This window comes from Rattus rattus, chromosome 2 (genome assembly GCF_011064425.1).
Source record: "Rattus rattus isolate New Zealand chromosome 2, Rrattus_CSIRO_v1, whole genome shotgun sequence".
Lineage (NCBI taxonomy): Eukaryota > Metazoa > Chordata > Mammalia > Rodentia > Muridae > Rattus > Rattus rattus.
In genome coordinates this window covers 192,682,294-192,710,266 of record NC_046155.1, presented here as the reverse complement: position 1 = coordinate 192,710,266, position 27,973 = coordinate 192,682,294, and the positions used below count along the sequence as shown (strand labels likewise).

The window sequence follows — 27,973 nt, the reverse complement described above, 5'->3', positions numbered from 1 at the left end:
GGGAGTCGAGCGGCGCGTGGGAGGCTCGAGACCGCACCCCGCTCCCGGGCCCGCGCGCGCGCGCGCACCGGGCAGCGCCACCCGCCGCGGGTCCGACCGGGGAGGCGCCGGGTCACGTGGCGCGGTCACGTGCTCCCCTAGCCCGACTGGCGGTCGCGGCAGCGGCCGAGAGAGGCGGAGTCTCGGCCGAGACGCGGGGGAGGTGGCGGCGGCGGCGGCGGCGGCGGGCGGCGGCGCCGAGGGCTGCCGGAGGCGGAGGCGGAGAGGGCGGGCCGCCGCCACGGGCGCTAAGGAGGTGAGGCTGGGATGGGCGGCCGCGAGGGCTGGGGCGGCGGGGGCCGGGCAGTGGGCACGGCAGGGGCGGCGGGCGCGGGGCTCCTCAGCGGACCCTTAGCTGGGGCGGCCGGCGCCTAGCTAGCTGGTTCGCCTTTTGTTCCGGCGTGCGAGGAACTGGGCCGACCGAGGAGCTCGGGCGTGCGTGTGTAAATCAGAAGGCGTTTGGCTCGGAGCCATGTTTTTTTTCCCCTTCTCCTTAATTGTGCAGACAGAAAAATCCCTTCCACCGGTTTTCCCGGGGAGACGGGCTACGCCGGCCCGGCCTCCCCACAGTCCCTCGTTTGCTCTGTCGGCCTCCGGGTCCCGGGGCGGCTCTCTTTCCTTTTTCTCTTTCCTGCTCTTCCCACCTTCAGCCAAGCGGGGCCAGCCAGCGGGTGAGCGGGGTGTCTGCAAAGCAGCCGGGTCACCTGTCGTAGCAGCTGCATGGAAATCCCGGCGCTTTTGCTGTCTGGAGCCTGTGCGGTTTCCTCTGGCAAATCACGGAGATTCCGCTCCTAGCACCAACCCTTCCTCTTTTGCTCTGCACTCTCTTAACCCAGCTCCTGATGCTGATGTGAAGTTTCACCGTTTGGGGACAATTAGCAAGGAGGTGTCCACTTCTTTCTTTCAGAGGCACCGCTTGCTTGGGAAGGTGAGAGCCATCTAGCTTTGTTGTTTGAATTGGATGTGGAGGGGTTGACAGTCGTCTGTAAGATTCATGTCACTTAGGGACCTGTTCCTGCTACCTGCCAACCTTCCCATGTAACTCTACTCCCTCTGGGGATAATCGTTTTCCCTTGGGGAGGGAACTGTTTTCAGGGTTTCTTTACTTGGGGACTCTGTTTTTAAAAAAATATTCTTTTATTTAGATGGGGTCTTTTAGTTCTGGCTGGCCTGAGACTCACTGTGTAGACTGGGCTGGCCTAGTACAGAGAAAGCCAGGCCCACCTCTTTATTTTACACTGGTAGAGCATCTTAAGGGTATTTCCTTACGTTTTTTGTAGCAGGTTTTAGGAGGGGCAGTTGTTCCTAAGGTTTAGAGGAATGTAAAAACCATCCTGAGATTCTCTTATTTTTAGCCTGTGGGTTCTTTTGTTTGTTTTGTTTTTGTTTTGTTTTGTTTTGTTTTGTTTTAGTATCTGGAGTCACCACTCCTTGGTGGGAGTTTAGTTCTTGCAGGAAACCCAGAGGGATTGTGCCATATTCCTGGAGAGTTCCAATTTGGGATTGATGTGAAATGCCTGGGCCCATGCACATAGCCGTGGCAAAAATCCACGGGGAGACTCCTAGCCTTCAGGTGGGCAGCTGGGAGCTGTATAGTGACAGCCACATTACAAAAGGGAGAGTCACGTGTCCTTTCTTGTGATCTGCTGGAGAAATGATTGTATGAGCACATTACGAATAGCCAAGTCTCGTCTTTACTTTCTCAATTACATAGCCATTTGTGTGATGACAGACTCACTAGACAATGAACATTTCTTGAAAACATGGAAGAGCTCTGTGGAAGCAGCAGTGTTTTCAGCGATGGGGGAGGTGTTGCTTTCCTGACTTGGATATATGCTGTGCTGAGTTACAGGAAGTCACTTAAGGGAAAATATTTTTAACGCTCGTGGAGGTTTCAGGCATAGAGGGTGAGTGGAAAGCCAGCCTTACCACTTGTTCTGAGGAGTAGCGGTCTATTTACTGCACATATTCTAAGTAACTTAGAAACGATGAATGTGGATCATACTGGACTTTATGGTTTTCACAGGGAGACGTAAGAATTGAATTTGTTTATTCATAACTTTTTTCCTCCACTAAAGCTTCAAATGGAATTTTAACCCTTAAAAGGACGGGTGATGTATGAAACCAGCTTATTTATTTTAGGATGAGTGTTTCCTTCTTTGCTTCCTTTCATACCCCTCTCTTTTTCTTTCTAGCTGTATTTTATGTGTTTGTGCCTGAGCCTATGTATGTTCTGTCTGAGGACAGAAAAGGGTGACGCATGCTTGGAACCAAATCCAGGTCCCCCGCAAGAGCAGAGGTGCTCTTGATATGTTCACCCTCTTTATAGCCTCGTGAAGAGAGGGTTTTAAAAAATGTATTACTATTCTTGTGAAGAGAGTTTTAAATTGAGCCATCCACTGTTGATGCTGAGGTCCTAAGCAATGGATGGTGGAGACTGCAACCTTTCCGCATCCAGATTTCAGCTCGCTCTGATGGTTTATAGAACCAAAGACTTTTTTCCTCGTGTGCTACAGGTTGCATTCAGGAAGGTATGGGATGGCTCCTGTGAACTTGGGTAAGGTAGGTGGTAATCAGTGGCTTCATGCCTTAGACCACATTCGTAGCATTCATATTTCTCCTGTTCCCTGTGGAGGGCAAAGGTGAAGACAGTGGGAGTGACTGGTTGGGCATGTATTGGCAAAGCACAGTTTAAAACCTCAGGATGGAATGCTGTGATACAGATACTGCATGCCTTCCTGTTTAGCATCTATGAGGTCTCCTCACTGTCCCAAGACTATTTGCTTGCACCGAGGCTGTTGGAAATGCATAGAATCTGAGATCACAATGTCAGATTTCTTTTAGTTTGGCTGGGGTAATGTTAATTTAGTTAGTAAATTTTAGCATAATTTAAATATTTTATGTTAAAGTATATATAAATAAAAGCTGGAATACCTTTTTGCTACTTCTAACATTTTGAACAGTTCAGTGGCATTAAGTACTTTCACTGCTAAAGAACAATTACCACTGGTTTCCAGACTAGAGCCCATTAGTCAAGAACTTTTTTGTTTTTTCCAGTCACCTAGCTTCTCAAACACCTTTTTGTTTTAAATGTCTAATACAATTAAAAGCACACAATGAATGTGTGCTTTCCGAATGGCTTACTTCACTTAGCATGATATGCTTTTAAGGCTTATCCGTGTATTAGAATATCAGAGTTTCCCTCAGTTTAAGTGTCCATGTAGCAAAGAATGGTATGAATATAAGGTACATGGGCAAACAAACAAACAAAAAAAAATAGAGTGTATGAAGTACCTCAGTTGAGCTGTAAAAACTCAGCCAGAGCTGAGCACTGATAGAAGGAGGATCTAAGGGCATGGGAATATCTCTCTTTAAAGTGTTAACTTTGTTGTTGTTGTTGATGATGATGTTATTATCACTGGTGCTACTAAATAGTGACCCTGGGACCTGGAGCACACTATGTCACTTTTTACCATGGAATACTTTAACAATTACAAACGGGCAGACACCAGTATACTCTGAAACATTTTTTTTCTCCAGCTTATTTTATTCCCCCCATCCTTAGTCTTATTTTAGGGTTACTTCTTTCCTGTCATTGGATTATTTCAAAGCAAATCAGACTTGTAATTTTGTCTGTATCCTAGTATACCTTTAAAAAGGTTTCTCACAATAAGTATTACTTTTAGAGAATAGTTTTTGGGTTATTAAAGTGGCTCAGTGCATAAAGGTGCTTGCTGCTAAGCTTAATGAACTGAGTTCGATTTCCTGGAATCTACATGGTAGGAGAGAATTGACTGCTATTAGATTTCCTCTGACTGTCACATATGCTCTGCCTCTTCCTCCCCCCATTTCTGACTAGGAATGCAAATCAGTGGTAAGATTATTTGCCTAGAGTGTGAGAAGCCCTGGATTTGACCTGTGATGCTTCAAAAAGAACAGACACACACACACACACACACACACACACCCCTACACATCAAATATCAAATATATTGTTGTTGCTCACTGATTGTCATATGTATGTGTTATTACCGTTGGTGTATAAAGACAGGCATAGATTTAATTATAGAACCATCTACATAGGGTTGTTTTAATTAAGACCCAAATAAGGTCCCTATTATAATTAAGTAATTTGTTTAGCGTTCTCCTCCCACTGCTTTGCGCTGACCCTTCCTGGCTCACTCTCTTGTTTTTGGTTTTGGTTTTGGTTTTTTGAGGCTGGTTCTCATTCTGTACTCCTATCCTGTAACTTGTTTTGTAGACCGGCTGGCCTCATCCAGCCCCCCGTGCTGGACTCCCGCTGTGTGCTTGCTTCCGTGCTTCAAGTCTCTCTCATGCTAGGGTCTCCCATCTTTTTTCTCTTTGTAACTTGTATTGAAGAAACTGAATTTTACTATTTCCATACTGTTTAGATACATCGATTTATTTCTTCTGTTTCCTGTGTGTTGGTAGTGACTCCATGAGACTCTCAGAGAAGAATCAGATCCAAATCCCCATGGTTACTGAAGGACAATTACCTTTCAGTATGGCAGCCTAGGACTAAGATGCCATTTCTAGCTGTTAACGTTGCAATTTAGACCCTAATGAATGAAAGTGAGTTTGGTACAATTTAAAATCAGTTACAGTACTGTATCACTATGAACTCTCTTCCTTCTTTTGGTTAGTGTCCCATTTGGATCTCTGCCAGTATGGGATGTGAGGAAGGATGATAGTACTTCCCAGGCAGTACACATGAAGGGAAATGTATATATTCTGCCGTGCAGAAGAGGTAGAAATTAATGTTTTCACTCTGAAGAGCTGCTGTTAGCTAGTTACTAAAAATGCACTTAGCATTTGACCTGGAATATCCAAAGTTAAGAGGAATTTATCCTAAGAAATAACAGGGAAAGTTGGCATGTGTACACAAACACACACAACAGAATGAGAATAAAGAGAGTAGGAGAAGTTTTGCTGTCAGTTCACATTCCAAAGACAAGGGACAGGATAGGGAGGAAGTCACAGGAGAGCTGGGACTCATTTAACTAAAGAAAGGAGAAGACAAGGACATGGACACCTACTGCCTGTCAGAGGTATTGAATGAGTTACCATCAGATGACTAGGAACAGATGAGCCTTGGACATTGTTTTCCTTTAGTGTGTCAGGCTTGTAACAGTGTGCCAATTCTCTTTCTTCTCTTGCCTTCATAGAAGATTATTACTAACATTAAAACTAAACATCAAAAATTGGTTTTCCTCCTTAAATATGGACGAGAACCACATATATCTTTGTGATGCCAGGACACAAGTAGCAGTTTTGTACTTATGTGGTGTCTATTAAGAATAGAATTAAAACCCAGTAGTTAGTTGGGGTGGCTTATTTTTTAATTGCAGCACTCGGAGGCAGAGTCGGGCAGATCTAGGGCTACATAGTGAGACCCAGTCTCAAAAAACAGAACCTATAATCTTTTTAGAAAGCTTTTGGGAATAATAGTGTAGTATCATAGCTTATGGTTTTGTAGGTGTCTCTGTAGATGAGATAATAAGCCTTTATTTGATCAGTACTATTAGAGTCAAAATGGATTAAGATATACTACTATGACATTTCTCACATGAAAGCTAAATATTCAGTTTATTCTGTAATGGACATATAAGAATTTGTAAACATTTTATGTGAGGTATTATGTTTTAGTGTTTGAATGTCTTTTTTAAATGGGCCTATTAGAGCCATTGAGTTTCTGAAGCATGTCTATTTTTTTTTTTTTTCTTTTCTTTTTTTCGGAGCTGGGGACCAAACCCAGGGCCTTGTGCTTGCTAGGCAAGCGCTCTACCACTGAGCTAAATCCCCAACCCCCTGTAGCATGTCTATTAATGTCTGGGTAATGCTGAGAATTTGGTCTTTTCAAAGATTAATTGAAATGTCTGACTCTTGTGTTACCCTGTTCGTCACTCTGGCTACTTTTGATTACAATACTAGGTTCTGAACAGTTTTGTTCAGAGACAGATGTGCTTACCATCTTACCACTTAGGAGCCTGAGGCAAAGGATTGTGAGTTCGAGGGCTAAGCTCCATAGCAAGGCCCCATCTCGACAATTAAATACACAAAAACAATGAAAAACAACCCCCAGCCCCCCCATCCAAACACCTTCTGTTCAGTGATTTACGCTATGGACTGGTGTTACTCATCTTACTGGATACTGTTCTTTCTCCACTAACGAAGGGAAGATTACCTTAAACTATTTGAGGCATTTAGTCTTGATTGGTATGTGAGACTTTTCAAACTCTAGTTGGGGAGTTCTCGAGCTTGTATAGAAAACCTTTCCAGTACCAGGTCTTTCCTGTTTCTAGTCATTGACTGGATTTTCCTCCCATGGACACATCACTATTTCTAGCAGCCATGATAAGGTGGTAGCGTCAGAGGTTGCCAGGTGAATAGCAGGCTGAACTGTCCTGGGACAGCTTAAAACTGTGATGAAAATTAGATGAGCAGTGTTGTTTTCCCATGCAGGGTGTTGGTGGGAATTCCTTCATTTCTTAGTTAAGGACAACCAGCTTAGCCGAGATAACCAGTGGTCAGGGGCAGTTTCCGTGGCTGGCATGTTAGAGTTCTTAGCATGAGAAGTTAGGTTACAGCCCTACCCAGCAGAGCTGACTGTTTAGTCATCAGAGTTACTGCTAATTGTTAATTTGGTATTGGTCAAATCAGAGAAAAATTGAATTTAAGAAGCAGTCTTGGGTTTAATCTTTCTGGGGGGTTTAAGGAGATTGGCTCATAGGGAGGACCAGATAGATGAATGTGGTTGACACTCAGGTCACATTTCCTAGCCCTGCCAGACCATTGGAGCCCTTCATTCCTGTCATTTTTCCCTTAAGAGATGAGAAGCCCAGTCTGGTGTTTTCATATGTAGGAAATTTGTGAAATCCTGCAATACTTGAAATGCCTTGAGTAAAACACAAGTCTTAATAAACACCAGAAAGTTCAAGTTCTCTCCCCTGCCTCCATTAGTAAGTTTTAACCCTGCGACAGGAGAATGAAGGTGGCACACTACTGTTCTGTCCCCTCACTTCACGTACATTCCTAGGGATTGTGGATGACTTAGGAATAGGACTGAGGTGCTGCCCAGGATCTACCCATAACTTCCTAGAACATTGATTCCCCACCTCTTTGGAATCATACTCTCTTACTGAGTTTGGTTTTGCATCTTCCTCCTCCTCTGGACTCATCATGTATGTGATCAGCAAAGTGCTGACGTGCACAGTTTCCAGATTATCACCATAATTTAATTTAATTTTAATTTTTACTAATGACTTAAGACCTTTTCTGCATTTTGAAGAAACTGATCTTCTGTATGAATGTGTTTTCAAAGGGTTTTTTTGTTTTGTTTGTTTTGAGAGTTCTCCTTGGAGCCATGGCTGTTTGGAACTCAGCGATCATCTTGCCTCTGCCTCTGGAGCGGAGTGACTATGCCCAGCTTATTTTTAAAGTTTTGATCAATTAAAATGCTCTGGAAATGTTTATGTCACAGTAGAAAGTCTTCATAATGAATGAGATTTGTGTTTGTCATGGAATTTTGTATAAGAAAAATGAGTGGGAATATTAAATGTTATAGATCTCTCAAGCTAACAATGCTTTTCCTTCATGGAAATAAAGAAGGAATTATCAGTGTCGTGAGGTATTTGGAAATCAACCCTGTAGAAGTTTAACTCTCTAAGTTTATTGTAAGATAGAGGAGTGGCAGGTTGGTCACTTGATTCAGAAATGGTATGATTGTCATTAGTTCGGTGAGCCGTGGGTATCAGTTTTGTCTCTTGGCTTTTTGTGTTTCCCCAGTAACTGTGATCTCCTTGGCTCCCCAAGGATCATACTGGTACAACTTCCTTCACCCATATCAGATGGTGAACTTGTCTCCTGTGACACAGATGGCACATACTTGGCTCTAGGGAATTGATCTGTTTCTTGTGTATGCACAAGACCATTCAAACTTGGAGGAAGTATGATAGCACTGTTGGTTTCTGGATGTTTATTTAAGCCAATTACTTCAACCTTTTAATTTTAGTTATCCTTTTACTAGATTGTAATGATTAGCAAAATTGGTTTGAGTTAGGCCTCCTTTGGTGCTAATGAGCAGTGAAGTGGGCTCTGAGGTGAGAAGTCTAAAGAAGTTTGCTGTGGAGTCTGGACTTATTAAAAAATTAGAGATGAATGAGCTCCTAGAAACGTAGGGTTTGATCCAGTTCCTTTCTCTATTTTGTATCTACCCAATCTTACCTACTGTCTGCTATCATTTAGTGATTTAGAAATCAAACTATCTTACAATATAGGTTGTCTAGCATTATTGGAAGAAAATCTACTGAGATGTAAACCTTTTATTATGGAAATATTTGTTCAGTGTTTTCATGGCCACATTCTGGTCTCTGTTATTTCATGTGTGGAACCTAGCCCTTTGTGCTCACTGCTGCTTCATTTACTATGGTGACGTGACTGGTGTTTTTTTTTTTTTTTTTTTTTTTTTTTAAGTTTTATTTTTTTATTTTATATGAGTACACTTGTAACTGTTTTCAAACACACCAGAAGAGGGCATCAGATCTCATTTCAGATGGTTGTGAGCCACCATGTGGTTGCTAGGATTCGAACTCAGGACCTCTGGAAGAGCAGTCAGTGCTCTTAACTGCTGAGCCATCTCTCCAGCCCACGACCGGTGTTCTTAGTGCTGTTCTTATGTTGTCAACTCCAACTGTATAGAGTTGGAAACACTTGGAAAGAAGTACATCCTCTTTTAATTGTTTCTTTTTTATTAAAAAAACAATTTAAATCATTCACTTACACTTTACTGGACATGGTGGTACACATCTTTAGTCCCAATACTTGGATCTCTGTGAGTTCGAGGCCAGCCTGATCTTCAGAGTGAATTCTAGGCCAGCCAGGATCTATATATTGAGATACTGCCCCCAACTCCAACAAAAGACCCCAAATAAAAACAAACAAGTAAGCAGAATTACCAGTCAAAATGTTGTTAAAATAGATCAGCTTCAAATTTTTAATTTTACTTATTTTATGTGTGGGTGTTTAACCTGTATGTGCCTGATGCCCAAAGATGCCAGAAGAAGGTATTGGATTCCTTGGGATTGGAGTTGTAGACGGTTGTGAACTGTCCTATGGATGCTGGGAATTTAACCTGGGTTCTCTGGAAGAGCAGCCAATGCTCTTAACTGCTGAGCCATCTCTCCACCCCAGCGATAGATCAGCTTTAATTTAAATTACTAAATGTGGTAGGGTACATATTTTTTTCTTTGAGTATGTGAATCTCTAGATGTCCCAGAATATGGAGCTGTAGGTGTGAGAGGACGCCTCACGTGTGGGGTTTTCCTGCTTTCTTTTTTGTTCAGGCTAACGGGTGGTGTAGGTTTCACACTGCAGGCTTTGGCGCTCTTGTGCTCCTCTCAGACTTCCATATCTGTTTCCTGACTGCTACTGTAAGCACCAAGTAGTGAAACTTGATGTGTTGATTTGGAGAGAAAAGTTTTAGGTTTCCAGAGACTTCGGAGCCAGGTACGGTGGCCCATTCCTTTCTTTATCCTAGTATTTGGGAAGCAGAGGCAGGAGTTCTCTTGAGTTAGACTGGCCCAGCCTACAGATGGAGTTCCAGGACAGTCAGGACTAAGCAGAGAAACCCTGCCTCAAAACACAAACCACAGCAAAACCCCCAAACCAAACCAAACCAAAGCCAGGAGACTTCAGTTAGATAACCAAAAGGTGGCTGTGCTACATAGTTATGACATAAGCTAGAGGTGTCTAGGTAGGAAATTGACAGTGTCTCTATCAACCTGTGTAACCCTTGTGGGGGGGTCAGACCTTTCACAGGGGTCACTAAGACCATCAGTAAACAGATATTTACATATGATTCATAACAATAGCAAAATTACAGTTATGATGTAACAAGGACAGTAGTTTTATGGTCGGGGGTCACCACAGCGTGAGGAACTGTATTAAAGGGTCACAGCATCAGGAAGGTTTGAGAACCATTGCCGTAAGATCAGGCTGTAGGTAAGCCCATAGGGAATTTTCTTAATTGATGATTGATGTGGGAGGGCCCATCCCATTTTGGTTCTGTGAGAAAGCAGGCTGAGCAGGTCTGTAAGCAGCACCTCTCCATGGGTTCTGCATCATCTCCTGCCTCCAGGTTCCCTCCTGGTTTGAATTCCTGCAGTGCCTGGCTTCCCTTAGTGGACTGGGACTTAGACATGTGAGCCAAATAACCCTCTTTCTGCCCAAGTTGCTCTTGGTCAGGTGTAACCCGAGACAGTAGCCGTCGGCTGAGGAAATCACAAGCATCGCGTACAGTGGGAAGGAGTATGCAGTTTAATGGCGTTTGGAATGTGAGTTTGGACATGTCATATGATCGGAATGTGTGTGAGAGAATAGTGTTGCCATAGTGCAAGCACCTAGGCGAGTAATATTTTTTTAGTAACTTGGAATTTACTGTATACTGTATTTTCTCACATGTGTATTATAAATATTTTCAGTATTTGCTTTTCAGCTTTATGACATTTTGATATATCAAAGTTGAAATTTCTTATGGAGGCAAACTTTGTCTTTTATCATAGTTTCTACTGTATGGGTTGTTTCTTCCTTCCTTTTTATATATTTAATTTATTTATTTTGAGACAAGAGTCTTACCATGTAACCTTGATTATCTTCCAACTAACTCAATATTTAGATCTTGCTGACCTCAGACTCATAGAATTCTGCCTGCCTCAGCTTCTGTCCTTTGGCCTTGGTGAGAAAGATCATGCTGGCCCTTGTAAGCCATGTTTAAAGGTTTTGGTATTTATTTCAAGAACAGAGCTGCTGGTGGGTGTAAATCCAGGTGTACAGCATGAGCACAGAGCTAAAGATAATTTAGACTCGCTCTCCACAGGGAACCCTGGATCAACAGTTTGGTTTGCTGAACAGGCAGGAAAGCAGTGAAGGACTAAAGCCCTTTTGATTGGCAGGTGCATCCTGAGAGCATTAAGAGCACTTTGGGACCCTGTAACGGAACAAACACCCTTTCTTCATGTTTGCCTCCGTGTGAATAGAGTAATTTCCATGCATCCTTTCTCGGGAATAATTTGAGTAGTCTCTCATTCTCTTGGTCTTGGAATAATTAGAAGGTGTCAGCTAGGAAACCTGTGTTAAGGTTATAGAAACAGGATGCACACTTCTAATGTACATACACTTTTAAAGAAGGCTGGGGCTGCAGCTCATTGGTTAGAACACTTGCAGCCTTTCCCATGCATGATGCCCTAGGTTCAGTCTCCAGGACTGGTATAACAGAAAAAAGTAGGATGTATTACTGCATCTGAAGGTGATTGTTTCTCATCTGCCCAAGTGTCCTCCTGGTTTGATGTACTATTATCTGCTCAGATTTGTATACACATGACTGTTAGCAAGACTGGCTCCCATCCCAGTGTAATCAGGCAGAGGTCCCGTCTGACCCCTGTGGTGGAACTGCAATGAAAGACTACCGTTTCTGTGGTTACAGTAGGATGTGATGTGCTCCTTCATCTGTTTTTACTGTTGAGCTGTAAGGACACCGCCCCACACACCCCGAATGCTTTAAGGATGCTTATCAGTTGGCACCCAGTAGGATGCTAGTTGTGCTTGGGAATCTTCCGTGTAAAGGTGGTGTTTCAGGTGGCGGCAGGTGTGCTTCCTGCCAAGCTGGCATAATGGAAACAGCGCTCTTCTGAGATGCCATCTGTTTGTGGTTGATAGGAAACCAACAGTGAGTTCTGAGGAGTGAGGAAGTGTTCCCTTATGCTGAAATGTTTAGGGATTAGTAGTGCGCAAACCATGCTGAGCAGGTCTTTCCACTGTGGGGTATAGCCTGTGTCTATGATTTTGTTACCATCGAGTTAGGAAGTTCAGCCCTCTTTTCCCATACTCTGGAGAGACAGCTCTTTTCTGCCCACCCAGACTAATCACGTGGCCTAGTGCCAGTAGTAGAATGAGTTAGGTGGGCCAGAGGCATATCATTTACAGGCCTACACCCAGTTGCCCCTACTACGTGTCCTCAGGGGTTCTATCTGGCTCTAACCCTTTTGGTAGGCTTTTTGCTTTGGGTTGCAAATTATGTGTGTAGTCAGAGGCTATCTTAGATGTCTTTCCTCATGTGTTGCCTACTTTCTGTTTTGAGACTCTTCTGGAATTTAAGAATTTGGTAAGTTGGCTGGCCAGCCAACTGAACTCCATGGGTCTTGTTGCCTCTGCCTTCCCAATGCTGGCATTACAAGCATGTGCCATTACAACAGACTTTTTTTTTTTTAATTATTGCTTGTTTTTCTAAAGATAGGGTCTCACTATGTAGTCCTGGCTAGCCTGGAACCAGCTATGCAAACCAGGATAGATTCAAACTTGGAACCCATTCTACTTCTGCTTCCCATTGGCATTAAAGACCTATACCACCATGCCTGGCTGGCATGGGTTCTTTGGTTTTATCCCCAAATTTTGCTTTCTTTCTCATGTATTGTGCTCATAGAGCCACAGAGTGGAACAGTGATTAACTCCCTTCTCACCTAGCAGTTAATGGCTAACCGGAGGAATTAATCTGTTGTTCAATAACCAGCCAACACTATCTTTTAAGATGAACTGTGGCTTGTTTTGGGACCACCATAGGTTTCTGCCTTGCCTCTTCTAAAACAATGAAAAAAAAAAAAAAAAAAAAAAAGAGCTCTAGAGCCCTCTGTTAGTCAAGGAAATCTTGGTATCAAGTAAGAGTCCTAATTGGATCAAAATGACAAAGGTAGTTTATTGGATGGGTCAGCCTGTCTGCAGACTCTAGACCAGAGACCAGTGTGGAGCTTGAAAGGAAGAATGTATGGCAGACGCTGGAACCTTCCACCCCCTCCCCAGTCCCTTGCTTAGCTTCCTTCCCTCAGTGCTTCCATCACAGGCTAGCATTCTCTACTCTTTGTCAAGGAAACAGAACCTGGGGCTGGAGAGATGGCTCAGTGGTTAAGAGCACTGACTGCTCTTCCAGAGGTCCTGAGTTCAATTCCCAGCAACCACATGGTGGCTCACAGCCATCTGTGATGAGATCTGACGCCCTTTTCTGGTGTATCTGGAGACAGCTACAGTGTACTTATATATAATACATAAATAAATCTTGAGAGAGAGAGAGAGAGAGAGAGAGAGAGAGAGAGAGAGAGAGAGAGCGCGAGCGCCTGGGTGCCAGCACCAACCCCCTCCTCATGTCTTTCATACAGGTGTCTAAAGGAAGACCTATCTTCTCTCTGTTAGGATTTGCATTTTCAGATGGAGCATTTTAAATAATTGTAACTAGACTCAAAAAACATCTTTAGTAATCAAAATGGAAATTTATAATCAACGTAATTCTGCCAGTAAGAAATACTTTTGTTTATTAGTGTAGTGTAAGAACTTGTGCTTCAGGACTTGACAGCCTTACTCTGCAAAATACTAGATATTTGAGTAGTCAGTTGTAGAGAGATCAGGTGACTTACAGCCTGATTGTTCAACTTTTAAAGTGTTGATTTTATGACACAGTGTTGGGCATTGTCATGGAGAACACTTAGGCCCTTTCTGTTGACCACTGTTGGCTGCAGGTGCAATTTTGGGTGCAGTTTATCAGCTTAGCAGTCCTTAGCAAAAAACAACATATATAATAAGGTGATGCATAAAAGAACCACATTCATTTTAGCTTGTGTGCTAGTATCAGGTGACAAATTGAACAGTACAAAAACTGCAGTTACTTTTGCACCAAATTAATGCATTTCTGGGAAAACTGATGCATGGTGTAGAAAGTGGCCACTCCCATGGTGACTGACAGAGTGGTGCTGTTCAGATGAGCTCAAGAGGTCTAGAAGGGACCATTTTGTTACAGATGTAAAGATTTTTAACTTGGGAAGACACCTGACCCTTGCATTAATAATTAACAGAAGCCATGTGTGGTACATGCCAGTAATTCCAGCACTGAGGAGACAGGACAGTCTTGAGTTCCAGCCCAGCCTAGGCTACATAATGGCATCCCGTTTCAAAACGCCTAAGGGCCTCAGGGATGGCTCAGCAATTAACATTTGCTACTCTTGCAGAGGGCCTGAGTTTAATCTCAGACATGTGGAAGCTTATAGCCCCCTGTTAACTCCATTTTCAAGGATCTAGTCACTTTCTTCTGGCACCCATGTGGCACACATACATGCAACCAAAACACTTATATATATATAAAAAAATCTTGAAAAATGCAAAAACAACTAAAGTGAAACATGGACAAACACAGTGTGTGAAGCTGAGGTGGGAGAACTGCTTGAGCTCAGGAGTCTGAGCAGCATAGCCAGGCACCGGGTCAGAAGTAAGCACGGCCAACAGGACAGTAAAACTGGACCTGCAACAGTTGAAAGCTAAATAAAAGGCCAGCATCACAAGACCGCACAGTGGGCACGTGGGGGAGATGAACACCAAACCTGCCTGGAGAACTTTTCCCAAGGTCAGACTTTTTGTTTATTAAAATAAAGTTAATTGAACATCTGTCTGAGTGGTCAGATGCTTCTGACTATTGCAGTTGGGCTCATGCTTAGCCAGATTGTGTGCTGCAATTGATGGGAAATAATTCTTCCAGTTGCATTTTTTTTGCAGGTATCGGACTAGTTTCTTGTTTATTAATATGCTGTGACTTTGACTTTTAGTATAAATATACAGGCACAAAATTCTTCAATTGAGTATGTCTAAGAGGAAAGTTGTTCAGCTTTGTAAGACATTAGAGCCCATTTTCGTAGCATTGTTTGAGCTCAGTGAAATGGCACCGATGTTTAGTCAGTCATCAGGGTAACTTGATGTGAAAGAAAGATGTGTTTGTTGGAAAATTAAATATAAATAAAGCATTTTAAATTATATTTTATATGCACAGGAAGAGCTAGCTATCAGAAGAAATGCTCTCTTAAGTCCTGTTCTAAACTCTGCTAATTTTGGCTAGCAAGATGCCTCATAGGTGAAAACATTTGCTTCATAAGCCTTCTGACCCCAGTGTGAGCTCTGGAATCCATGTAGAATGACCAGATGTGATGATGCACATCTGTAGTCCTAGTACTCAGCTTGTGAACCAGCTGCCCTTAGGTATGAAGCAGCAGAAACAACAAAAGAGACCTTGTCTCAGCAAGGTGGAAGGAGGGCCAGTCCCCAGAAGTTGTACCCTGATGTTTTGCCATAGTGCGTGTGAACCTGTAATAATAATAATAAGACAATAACATTGTGGATTTGAGTTTTCCTAGAGCGTATTCATTCACATTAGGTATCTCCAGGGTATTGTCCTTCCTTGTTGGCCCATATCTCCTTAGAGCCACTTATTGGTTAGCCACACACTCTACTTACTTGTTTGTTTGGTTGGTTTGGTTTGGTTCTTTGAGACAGGGTGTTTCTATGCTTCTGGGTGTTCTGAAGCCTGCTAGCTATGTAGCCCAGGCTGGCCTCAAATTCACAGAGATTCCTTTGCCTCTGCCTTCCATGCAGTAGGATTAAAGTGTGTGTTACCACACTTGGCATCTACTGACTTTTGAGGTTATAGAAAATGACTGTTTATCTTTTGGTCCATTGGTTATGAACGTAGTTACCTGTGTGAATTTGAGAACTCTGCCAATTGGATCCGAAAGTTAGTTTGAACGTTCTGAACCCATATGCAGCAATCAAGGGAATTGAAAGGTTATCGTTTAGTGATTACAAGATGTTTTTTTCTTCCTGACCTGGGATCAAATTTAGGGTCTCTCACATGCTCGGTAAATGCTGTTCCAGAAAGCTACATCCTCAGCTCAGTGATTGCACCTTTAAATCACTTGTGACTAAATACACTGTATGAGTGATCCACCATAATGCTTCAACACAAGTTCTCTGACACAGGTTGAGACCTGTAGTTCAGTTCAGTTCTGACTTTCTCCATTTGTACTTCATGTCAGACCCTCTGATTTTAGTTGTCTCATGGCCCATACCAGCTACAAGTCTTGAAGAGCTGCCTGTCCTTCTGACTATCAGCTGCAAATCTGGGGCTCCTTGCTACCTTGCCAGGTTGGATGAGTTGACATTAAAAGAAAAGAAAACAAAACAAAAACCCTGTTTACCATGATGATTGTGATGAGGTGTACAGCTGGGAAGCAGCCAAGTTGAAGAGACACTGTGGGTGTAGATGAGATGGGGGCGTCCTGGCTGCTAAGCTCTTGTGCCTTTTTTCTTGTGGAATCTTGATGTCTCCATGTGTTCACCAGCATGTGGGCTCCTGTTAACTCCATTGGCTTCATGTTTGAACTCAGCCTTGAGCCCCTCCCCATCCCTAGAGGCTAGGGGTAGGGTTGAAAGTTTCAACTCTCTAATCACATGTAAAGTCTATCTGGCCTGCCCAGTCCTATAATATCACTGATTATTTAGATAAACTTTGTTTTGTTTTGATAAAAAGTAGAAGGATATTAAGATGTGTTAGGTATTTAAGCTTTCTGTGTAAGGATGACAGTTGATATTATAGTTGATTGTCCTAGGTGGAATGAGAAGACAAGGTCTTCTGTAGGGCTCTGGGGAATGCTAGCATTTGACCAGTGGGTGTGGGCTGAGAGATATAAAGGAAAGAGTTGGTTGTCATAGAGGCTGTGGGGCTCATTTCATAAGAACTTGACAGTGAGTGGCCTGTAGGTGGGCGTAGCCAACCACCCAAGGGCCCAGCTCCAGGGCTTTGTAGATGGTAACACTCCTGGACAGCACTGTTTGTTTCTTCCTGAGAGATGCTGTAGTGTGAATTCTTTAGTGAGCCATCTGTCCAGCCCTCTGGTCTTTGTAGTATTCTTGATCTAGAGCAGAGCAAACAGTCTTTGTGCAGATGAAAAAGTAGACTTTCACTGGAGTATGCCCATGCCAGGGCTCCAGTCGGTTGCCCAGAGCTGTCTTTGGATTCTTTGCCCATATCACTTTCTTGTCTCTCCTTTTAAAACTCATTTGCCCCTCTTGGTTCTTAGCTCATTGCAAAATCTTCAAATATTTCAATTACATAAAGCTGTAGCATTTCACATCAGATGTAGAATGGTAATATAAGGGTCCACGAGTGGCCTAAGAATGGTAACTCAGATTCAAGATAGTATGTAAACACAAAGCGTGTTTTATTCTGCAGAAGTTCAGCATGCGGGGGTCTCCCACTACCAAGATAGACAACCAAGTGAGCTTATAGGCCCAATTTAAAGCAGATTAGGGAAATTCTAGGGTAGATGAGCTGTATCTTACTCTATCTCTAGGCATTCCAGAACCATTGAGGTGTGGGGGCTGGAGCCTGGGGGTTTTCTAGTAACTGTCTTGCCTGGGCTTGCTTAGACTTGCCCAGTTCTTAAGCCTAGTCTCCTGGACTGCCAATTTGAAGCCTGTCATGGAGTCAGCCTACCTTCATCCCACTCAGAAAGGAAATGGATAGCTCTGTGGTGACAGATACTTGGGCTTCATTGTTTTCTGCTGTGTTATCAATGAAATTTTATCAGTTTAAGTATGAAAATTAACAAAATATCACATGACATTTCTATTATCTTTCTTTTCGTTTGTGGTCTGGGGTGGGACATGGGCTTGAGTGGGCTAAGTACGTGCTGTTGTGCTGCATCACTGAGTTGGACATGCCAGTAGATCTGTCTGTCCTCACTAGCACTCTCTTGACCTTTGTCCTCGTGCTCATTGTCCATTACAGTCAAGACCATCAGTAGTACTATGCTTGATGCGAAACAAGTATTTTTCTTGCTTTATAGTTCTGTTGCTGATTAATTTGTTTTTGAAACAAACTCATATAGACTATGCAGGCCTCTCAAATCCTGATGCTCTTGCCTTGACCTCCAGAGTGCTGGGATTACAGATATTTGTCACCAAGCCTGGCATTTTATATAATTTTCATAATTCTTTTTTTTAAGATTTATTTTATTTTATGTATGTGAGTACACTGTTATAGTCTTCAGACACACCAGAAGAGAGCATCAGAATTCCATTACAGATGGTTGTAAGCCACCATGTGGTTGCTAGGAATTGAATTTAGGACCTCCAGAAGACCAGTGCTCTAAACAGCTGAGCCCCATCTTTCCAGCTCCAATTTTCATAATTCTTTTTTGGAAAAAATTACTGTGATTAAAGTATACTATTTTATGATATGTTATATTGTTGATAAATATGTTGATAAATGATAAATAATATGTTGATAAAATATGTATTTTAACCATTTCCAGTATGTAATTCTGTGTTCATAGTACTGTACAGATGCCCTACCATACAACACTGCAATTTTTCTAAAATTGGAACTGAGCTCTGTTAACCTCCAGATTCATTCTGAGTACCTCATGTTAGTGTTTGTCCATACTTGTTTAACGTTTTGTGATTGGCTTTTTAGGTTTCGCATAGTGTTTTCAGAGTTCATGTTGTACCATGTGCCAGGTTGTTAAGGTTGGAGGATAACAGTGTTTATGTATGTACCATACTATGTGTCGTTCGTCCATTAGCAGGTACTCTGCAGTTAGAGTTCTGGAAGACAGGTAAGTGTCCTTCAAGTAAACACATCACAGTGTGTTTGGAAGGTGAGCTTGCCTTTATTCAAGTTGGTGTGCCAGCATGTCACATGCAATTGGAAAAGCAAAGCACCTCTCATCCATGTAGAATGATTAAAGCTAGATTCCACTTCCCTTTGAGATGGTTACTTCACTAAGTAGGAGGGTAGGATTCCAGAATGCCCACAGTTGAATTTCTGGTCCTCTGCCCATGTCTAGTAGTGGCCATCTGTGAGCCTTGCAGATCACTAAGGGATTTCACTGCTTTTCTGAGTCTGTCTTGATTTCCAGTCATCTCGTTGCTCCCACTCCAGTTAGCTGCAGTGCTGCTTCCCTTCCCTTGTCTTCCACTGCCTGTTACTGGTACAAGAGCGCTTGCCGGAGTCAAAGTCTGCAGCCCTGAGGCCTGTGCCATAGCCAGCTCTCATATAATGGGGCAGTTGGTCAAGGTAGTTTGCTTACTTGACTGAATCAAAGGCTCTTTGGCACTTCTCTGTCAGTCTGATCTTATCTACTGCAGTTGTCTTAGTAATTTAGAAGGCCCAACCCTGGTCTCTCTGTTTGCTGCATCTTTTTCTTTTATCCCTGTCATTTTAGTGGGAGTTGGGAAGGGACTAGTAAACACACTGGCTAACTTGTCATCTTGGATTTGTTCTTGTTTTACTTTCTTCATTCCTTCTACTACTATAGCAACTCTCTAGACTAAGTAATTGTGAAAAATAGAAGTTTATTGCTCCTATTTCTGGACTTGAGGAGTCCAAGGTCAAAGGTTTGAGTAGATTTGGTGTCTAGGGAGCTCTGCACCTTGTAGTATCTTTATATTGTAAAAGGGACAAGTAAACTTGTTGGAGCCTCTGTCATGAGGATGAAGTTCTCGTGGTAGAATCACTTCTCAAGGTGCTTACCTCTTAAACGTTTTTAGAAGTTTATTTTAATTTATGTGTATTAGTGTTTTGCCTGCATGCACACCTGTGTACCAACCTCTTCGAGGTTGAAGGAGAGCATTGCATGTCTTGACCTGGAGTTACAGATGTTAGTGAGTTGGGAGTTGAAGCTGGCTCTCCTGAAAGAGTAAGTGCTCTTACCCATTGCGCCATCTCTTCAGCTCAAGGTCCCACCCATAGTGTCACCCTGAATACCAGGGTCTAAGGACGATTTAGGGGCACACAGACATTTACTCAGACTATAGCAGTTGTGTTTTCCAGTCTTAACTCTGTTAATATGTTTTCATTAAATTCTGCTAGCTATTAACTATACATGTAGATAAAGGTGACTTTAGGTATATTCCACTTTTATATGACTTTTCGCCTTATGATAATATACCAATTAGAATTTGGGATGATATTGAATAGCACATTTTGTGAGCATCTTTGGTTGATTCTTAGTTTTATCCTTGCCAGTGTTGGTTTTAATCACTTTGATCATTTTGTCAGATTTTCTGGAAAGGCAAACCAGAACTGGAGAATAATTGTCGTCGGCATCCACATTGTCCTGAGTGACCATGAGTGTTGGGAAGCTACTTCTAAGTCTGGCGCTTTGTCAATTTAAATTCCCCTTTGGCTGTTTGTTATTTCTCTTTTTGAGTGTTGTTATGTACTTTATTAAAAAAATCCAGTGGCTTGCATCTGTATTCACAGAGTAGATTTATCAGTAAATACTAAGAATTGGACGTAACCCCTATTTTAACTAAGTTAACTTTCATATAATAGCATATACAAAAGATACTACAAAACATGATGCCTTAATAATTTAGCATCTAAAAATGGCTGCTCCTAACTTGCCACTCCTGAGATTTACTATTTTCTTCCTTTAAGTCATTTGTTATTTCCTCTAGATATTTTGGAGTCTAAGAACGGTCAAATTTGGTCTTGATTCATTTTTATTCTCATCAAATAATCACGTGGCCTTTCCTATTTCACAACCACATGGGCGTGGAGTGGAAATGACTATTGTTAATCTTGGCAGTGTAGTTCAGTGGAAAAAGTATGGACATTGGTGAGATGTCGAATCTTATTTCTGTTACTCATAGACTGGTGAGTTCTGAAAACCTCACTTGCAATCTTTGAACCTTGATGTAAGTGTTTGTAAAGGGTTGTATTATCTCTAGGAGGTTGCGAATGTGAAGGTAAGCCATGGGCCCTTGGTGAGACAGAAACCTTTAGGTCTTGCTCAGCTTCTCTGCATCAGTAGTTCACTGTCACGAGGCCATCCAGTAAGAGGGGTTTTGTCTTACCTTTCAGTTGTGATTGGAATAATCCTTTCTGCATTATTCTTTATCCTACTTTTAGAATAGAGTCAGAGTGAATAGTCTTTGAATAGCCTTCCACTTTATTCCAGATTTTATAAATGGTAGAATGTCAACAAAGTAACAAAAGCAATGTCCAACAGTTACTGACCACTGTGTGGCAACTCTTCGTAATGCCTTCCTGTGTTTGCTTTGATGTCCTCACTCCTAGACGCGGAGTCAGACGGTCCAGTTGGGGAGCCTGAGAAGCAGGCAGCTGCCCAGTGGGTCTGGCTCTGCAGTGGAGGTTGATCTGCCCAACCTGAAAACAGGTTGTCAGATTAGGGGCCTCTCAGAGTCTGGAAAGCACTGAGCTCAGCCTGAGACCTCTGACCTCACAGTTTGGACAAGGCCCACCCGTACACCACTGCACAGCCTGCTGTTTCTCTTTGGTCATTAGGGCCTCTCCAGGATCGTCTGTCTGTTTTATCCAGAGACCTTTCCTTATTTCCTTTATTCTTTAAGCCCATTCTATTGCTTATAGATTTAGATGTAGAAAAAAAGTTACAATTATTACAAAGTTAAGTAGAATCCCACGTAAAGCATTGTTTTTATTAACTATGTTAATTCGAATCCATAACATTGAGGTTTTCCTAACTTGAGCAATATAATTTGTTTTTTCTTTTCTTTCCTTGAAATTCCTACCTAATCTGGGCCACTTTTAAAAAAAAAAAGTGTGTGTTTGCCCACATGTATGTGTGTGTACCACATGTGTGCCTATGTATACATAGACTAGAATAGTGTGTCCTCTAAGTTGTGGGTACTAGGAATTGAACCCAGGTCCTCTGCAAGATCAGCCAGTGATCTTAACCAGTAACTATTTCTCCAGCCCCATATTCAGTTTTAACACGTTTTTAACTTTTTCTCAAGTAAGACAAAACCTGAAGTCACTAAAGTTGCCTCGTTTGGCCCAGGTTTGTCTTTGGTTTACTGTTGCTGCACTGACAGTGCTACCAAGCACTCAGTTGCGTCAAGATTCTTTCAGCTCTGCCTTGAGTACTTGCTGGCTAATGTTTGCAGCATTGATCTTTTCATAGCGAAGCTGGTTTTGCCTGACTTCTCCCACCATGCTGGTGCTGCTTGGATCAGGGCCTAGACATCACTGATTTGTGTGTTTCCAGTGCCCGCTCAGCCTGTGCCTACAGCTGTTGCTCGGGAAACATTTCCTCCTTAAGTGCCCTGTGGTTGCTCTTTTCAATTTATTCTTTACTCTGAACTCTCTTAACTTTTCTTAGACTCCCTAGCTGCATCTCCCACCTTTACCTGATGTGAAATGTTAGAGTTTGCCATTAGATTCCTGTCACCACTCTAGAGGCAGTGGGACCTGGGAGAATGAAGATAAAAAGTGTGGAAGGAGGCTGGAGAGATGGCTCAGTGGTTAAGAGCACTGACTGCTCTTCCAGAGGTTCTGAGTTCAATTCCCAGCAACCACTTGGTGGCTCAAAACCATCTGTAATGGGATCTGATGCCCTCTTCTGGTGTGTCTGAAGACAGCTACAATGTACTTATATAAATAAAAAAAAAAAAGTAAATCTTTTTAAAAAGTATCATGGAATAGCCAGCTTTATTCAGAGCATCAGACAGTTTATACTCCGAGGTTAAGAAAGGTCACATGAGTAAAGTTCTCATGAGTTCAAGCTCTAAACTATCACAAGGACAAGCCAAAATGGCAAAAGCATATTTTTCCATAGGGGCATGTAAAAGATAGTTTAAATATTTAGTTGAGTAACAACAGCAAGCAATAATGAGTAATCTGAGGTAAACACTCTCCTGTCCACTACACCTGGGAGGAGCACAGAAACATTCCAAGAACAGTTCCATGGTCTGAAGAAACTGACGACACAGGATTCTTGTTTTCTTGGAGCATTCTCACAAGCAGTCAGGATACTCCTCACGCAGGTTCATTCCTGAACTGTCCTCCGACACACACCTGTTTCTCCATCCTCCTCTTTTCCCTTGCTGTTGTGGCTAACTCAACTTTGTTTCTTATCTCTACCTTCCTGGAAGCTCAGATTCAAGTGATCATGGATACTTGACAGACCAGAACGTACTTCATAAGCCCTTTGAATCCCAGTTTTGTTCTTGTCCACAGCAGTTACTGCTTCAACTACCTGGGAATTACTTATAGCAATGGAACTAGTTGAGACTTTACTAAGTGCGGAATCTCCCTAGAGTGTTAGTAGAACTGGACTGGGCACATGCCTCAGGCATAGGTTATTACTGAGCTATATGGCAGACGCCCTCACACTCTTCCCAGGAGCTCTCTGAGCAGCGGGCCTCTGTGGGCGCTTGGCACTTGCTTGACCTGAAATTTACCATTTGAGACTTTGCCCCCGGAAATTAGCTAGATTTCAAACCTGGGACCAATGGCCAAGGTGCCTATTTAACATTAAGGCAGACCTGGCTGCCAGCTTCCCCCTGCATCCCTCAGTCCCAGCCTGTTACAGGGCCCTCCTGGCTGCTCAATCCCCTACCTAAATGTCTTCAGCCAGAGGCTGGGCTGCTCTTCCTCCAGGTGCCCTTCCCTATTTAATCAACCATTTTGTCTACTCTCTTTGGGCCTCCTAGATGCTGTACCAGGTTCCCGTCTCCCCTCCACTCTCTAGACTTTCCTTTTTATCTACAATAATCTTTCTCCTCAACCACACCTGGAACCAGTCATATTTTTTTCCCTTTTGCTTCTTTTTTTTCACTCAATTAGTCTCTAAATCAGAAAGAAAACATAAGATCATGCTCCTTTGTATCAAGCTAACTGAGGCATTTGCTAGATGGCTGGACAGATGGTTGGGTATGTGCTTAACCTGGGGAGTCAACATTTGCTATTCGTTAGTCGAGAGAATTACATATTTCCTTTTTTAAAAAAGATTTTTATTTACTTTATGTATGTGAGTACACTGTAGCTGTCTTCAGACACACCAGAAGAGGGAGTCAGATCCCATTACAGATGGTTGTGAGCCACCATGTGGTTGCTGGGATTTGAACTCAGGACCTCTGGAAGAGCAGTCGGTGCTCTTAACCTCTGAGCCACCTCTCCAGCCTGAATTACATATTTCTTACATATTCTATTTTTTCCCCTTATACTTACCATCTTGTAAGTTTGTTAAGAGTTGGCCTTGGTATAGATTTTCATTAAAGTGATTTTAACTGGTAGCAAAACCAGTGTAATATGAACACGTTCAAAGAACTGAAGTTTTTTTTCATCATTGTCGATGTTTCTTGAGATAGGTCTCTCTTGGTAGCCTTGGCTGTTGGAACTGGTGCTGCCGATGACGCTGACCTCCAGCTCACAGAGATCCACCTGCCTCTGCCTTCCAAATGTTGGGATTAAAGGTGTATGCCATCAACTCCTGGCTGGAAGTCTTAGATTAAATATAATAATAATCAAAGCTGTGCCAAGTACAGGACATTATATTTTTATGTCATTATATCATTTAAAAACATTTTAAAATGGTCATTTAGTTCTTTTTCCTTCCTGGTTATTTAAAGTATATTCTTTGCCTTACTTAACCATGAATTACTTCACTATGAGTTCATATTCTTAGCTTTTGAAACAAATACAGATTTTAGTTTTTATTATGAAGGTCATTAGTTGGCTAGTTTTAGGTTGGTTTGATACAAGCTAGGGTCATCTAAAAAGAGGGAAACTCAATTGAGGAAATGTTTTGATAGTACACAGCTCTAATTCCAGCACTCTGGAGGCAGAGGCAGATGAATCCCTTGAGTTTGAGGCCAGCCTGGTCTACAGAGAGTTTCAGGACAGCCAGGACTACACAGAAAAACTCTGTTTCAAAACCAAAAAGAAAAGAAAGGAAAAGAAATAAAAATACCTCCATAAGATCTGCCCGTAGGACATTAGCTGTTTCTGGGGACCGAGATCCAAATGGTAAATTTCAGGTCAGGCAAGTGCCAAGCGCCCACAGAGGTCTGTTGCTCTGAGAGCTCCTGGGAAGAGTGTGAGGAAGTCTGCTATATAGCTCACAATCTTAATTTTCCTAATTAGGGTCTAACCCAGTGTGGGTGGTACAATCCCTGTGCTGCTAGTCCTAAATTCTATAAGAAAGCAGGCTGAGCAAGCCATGGGGAGCAAACCAGTAAGCAGCACCCTCCATGGCCCCTGCATCGGTTCCTGCCTCTGAGTTCCTGCCCTGTGTGAGTTCCTGTCCTGACTTCCTTCAGTGATGAGCTACAGTGTGGCAGTGTGAGCCAAGTAAACCCTTTCTCCCTACTTGATTTTGGTCATGGTGTCTCATCATAGCAGGAGTTTTCCTAAATTGGACAGTTGAAGATCATTTGGCGTTAAGATTCCATAGCCTCTTACTGTGCTTACATTTCTGAGTCTTGATATAACTGACAGTTTGGTCACTGTTGCCTTTGCAGATTGGTGCAAATAGCAGTACAGGGAAGACAGCAAAGAATGATCTGTGTGTTGAGACCCTCTTTTAAAGTGTTGACCAATCCTTTCATAGGGTTCACCTAAGACCATCTGTATATAGAATATTTACATTAAAATTTATAACCATAGCAAAATTACAGCTATGCAATAGCAGTGAAAATATTTTTATGGTTGGGGGGATCACTACAACATGAGAAATTCTGTTGCAACATTAGGGAGGTTGAGAACCACTGGCCTGGGAGTTTGTAGCCAGTAGAGGAGTTGAAGGCCGAGTAAACAGCTATACTTACTCAAGGCAGTGACCTGCTGGCCATTAGAATCAAGGCCTTTTAGAGGCCTTTGTTGCTTTGTGTTATTAAGGAATATCTTTTAATGACGGAAAAATCCAAAACCCTACAAATCTGCTAACTTTACTGGGTTTCTCTTGAGTTTCATTTTTGAGAAAGCTTGTTCAAGGCAAGTTTTCAATAGGGGAATGTATCACATTGAGCCCCAGAATCTTAGAAAGGACAGAGCAAAGCCATAGACAGAGGTGATGCAGGTGACTCCTGATATGTTTTCTGTTCATCTCCATTCACTATTGAATTTCACCGGCTATTCTAATCAGTGGCTTCATCAGACAGCTATAATATAAAAGCTAGTCTTCAGTTATTAGAACTCTCACTTGCTGCTGTAAAAATTGTTGTCATTGTTGTTTACAGAGTTGGAAGAGTCCATCCAGGACCTTCAAGGCATGAATAATCTGACGGTTCCTGAATTGACGGGGAAAACAAACATATCAAGTGCCATTTGAAGAGTGTCTACATGTGTAAAACTTTTTCTCATCATATAAACTTTTTCATAAGAAGACATTCCGAACATCAAGAGTTTTGTAACTGATGAAAATTAAAAAATTAATTTAAGCATCAGATGGAACAACTTTCTACTGTTGGAGTCAGGAGTCCATGGAGAACAGCCCGTCACTAATGGCAGATTTTCCTTACGGTGTTCATGGGCAAAAGCAACTTCACAGAAGAAAAAATTGCATAGATTAAGTCTAAAGAAAATCTCTCCAGTGTAAAGAAGGAGCAGACTAAAAACTCTGGATTGAAGTTCAGTAACTTTCACTGTGGTGGTGGCTGCAGTAAGGGGACAGATCTGAGAAGGAGCGGATTCCTTTGTGTCTTCAGCTCTTTGAATTTTTTATTTATTGTTTATCTTTTCTGCATATATATGCTATTTTAAAATATTAATTGGAACTGTCAATTACAAAATAATATCAAGAAAAGCTTTTCTTGGTCTAAAGATGTGAACAGGCTTGAATGTGAACAGGAAGGTATCTTTTAGCAACACTTGGAGCCGGTCTTGGGAGCTGGTACAGCTTGGAGAACTCTGATACACATACTTGGGTAGATGGTTTAAAGATTTGGATCTGAGAAGAATATTATTTAATAGACATAATTCTAAGATTGCTTTTTCATTAAGGTAGAAAAATAGATGATCTTTATGAGTGGAAAAGCAGGGAAATGAGAAAAAGGAGAAACAGAATCCTGCAGCTTGACCTTCTGTAAGCAAGAAGTAGGAGCAAACTAAGGAAAACACTTGGTCATTTAGATAGCAGTTTGCTCACACTCAGTGACCTGCTGGCCTCCACCTCTGCTGAGGGAAGGGGCTTTGCTCCAGTCTCTATGGCACTGAGGGTTGTTCCGGTCCATGGAAGAGTCATTCTAGGGAGCCTCGTGTTCCTAGGGACACAGGGCCGGTCTTTGAGACAGGACGCTTCTGGCTGTGAACAGTGGAGGAAGGAGTGATTTTCTCGTGGAAACGTTGGCTGCTGCTGCATGAGCTCTGCTCTGACTTTGCACGTTAGTGTGCCTTTCCCTTTATGCAGCCTTTTCCAGCTGTACAGCAGAAACTTGCCTCGTTAGAAAACGTGCCAGAGGGTGGCTTCAGAGGGAAGATGATCTGGTGTGATCATTCTCTGCATTTGAACTGTTGAATAGAGAGATCCAGCTAGAGGGATTCTTACCGCCTTACTTGAAATCTATGTGTTTGTAACCCCTTATCTCTGGAATCACATTACAAAAAACAAACAAAACAAACAAAAAACCAAAAAACTGGAATCTCAGGCTGAGAATAAGAAGACTGAGTAAAAGTGAAGAGAACTGCTTCTCCATCATCACTACTAACAGCTCTTTCTCCAAAGGATTAACATGTTTTCCCCTTAAGAACTTGAGAATGAGAACGGACCCCATGTGTTTTTAGGCATTACCTTTCTTAGCAGACTGACGTTATCTTTTATAGAGTTTTTTCACTATGCATTTGGTGGATCTTTATAAGCTATTGACCTAATTGGACTCTAGATCAGTTGTAGCTAAAGGAGAAAAACAAACCAACAGAACCCAACCACAAAAAATAAGCCAATAAAAGAACTTGGTTTGAAATTCCTCAGTACTTCTGAAGTGAAATACTTCATTGAAAAGTATGTATGCAGCAGTGGAGCATGGACCTCTGCTTTGCAGCGATTCCAACATCCTCTGCCTGTCCTGGAAAGGGCGTGTTCCCAAGAGTGAGAAGGAGAAGCCTGTGTGCAGAAGGCGCTACTATGAAGAAGGATGGTTGGCCACAGGCAATGGGCGAGGTGTGGTGGGGGTGACTTTCACCTCGAGTCACTGTCGCAGAGATAGGAGTACGCCACAAAGAATTAACTTCAACCTACGAGGCCACAACAGTGAGGTGAGCTCTAATTCTGTTTGCCTTTTCTGT

The 27,973-nt window shown here is 42.3% G+C and overlaps 1 long non-coding RNA gene across 1 annotated transcript; it reads left to right on the top strand.

Annotated features, from left to right (window-relative positions):
• The first annotated feature begins 396 nt into the window (after nt 1-396).
• Nucleotides 397-27,412, top strand: LOC116892852. The gene is made up of 2 exons (XR_004386978.1): nt 397-967; nt 25,930-27,412. It is a non-coding gene; the product is annotated as an uncharacterized LOC116892852 (long non-coding RNA).
• The last annotated feature ends 561 nt before the right edge of the window (nt 27,413-27,973 follow it).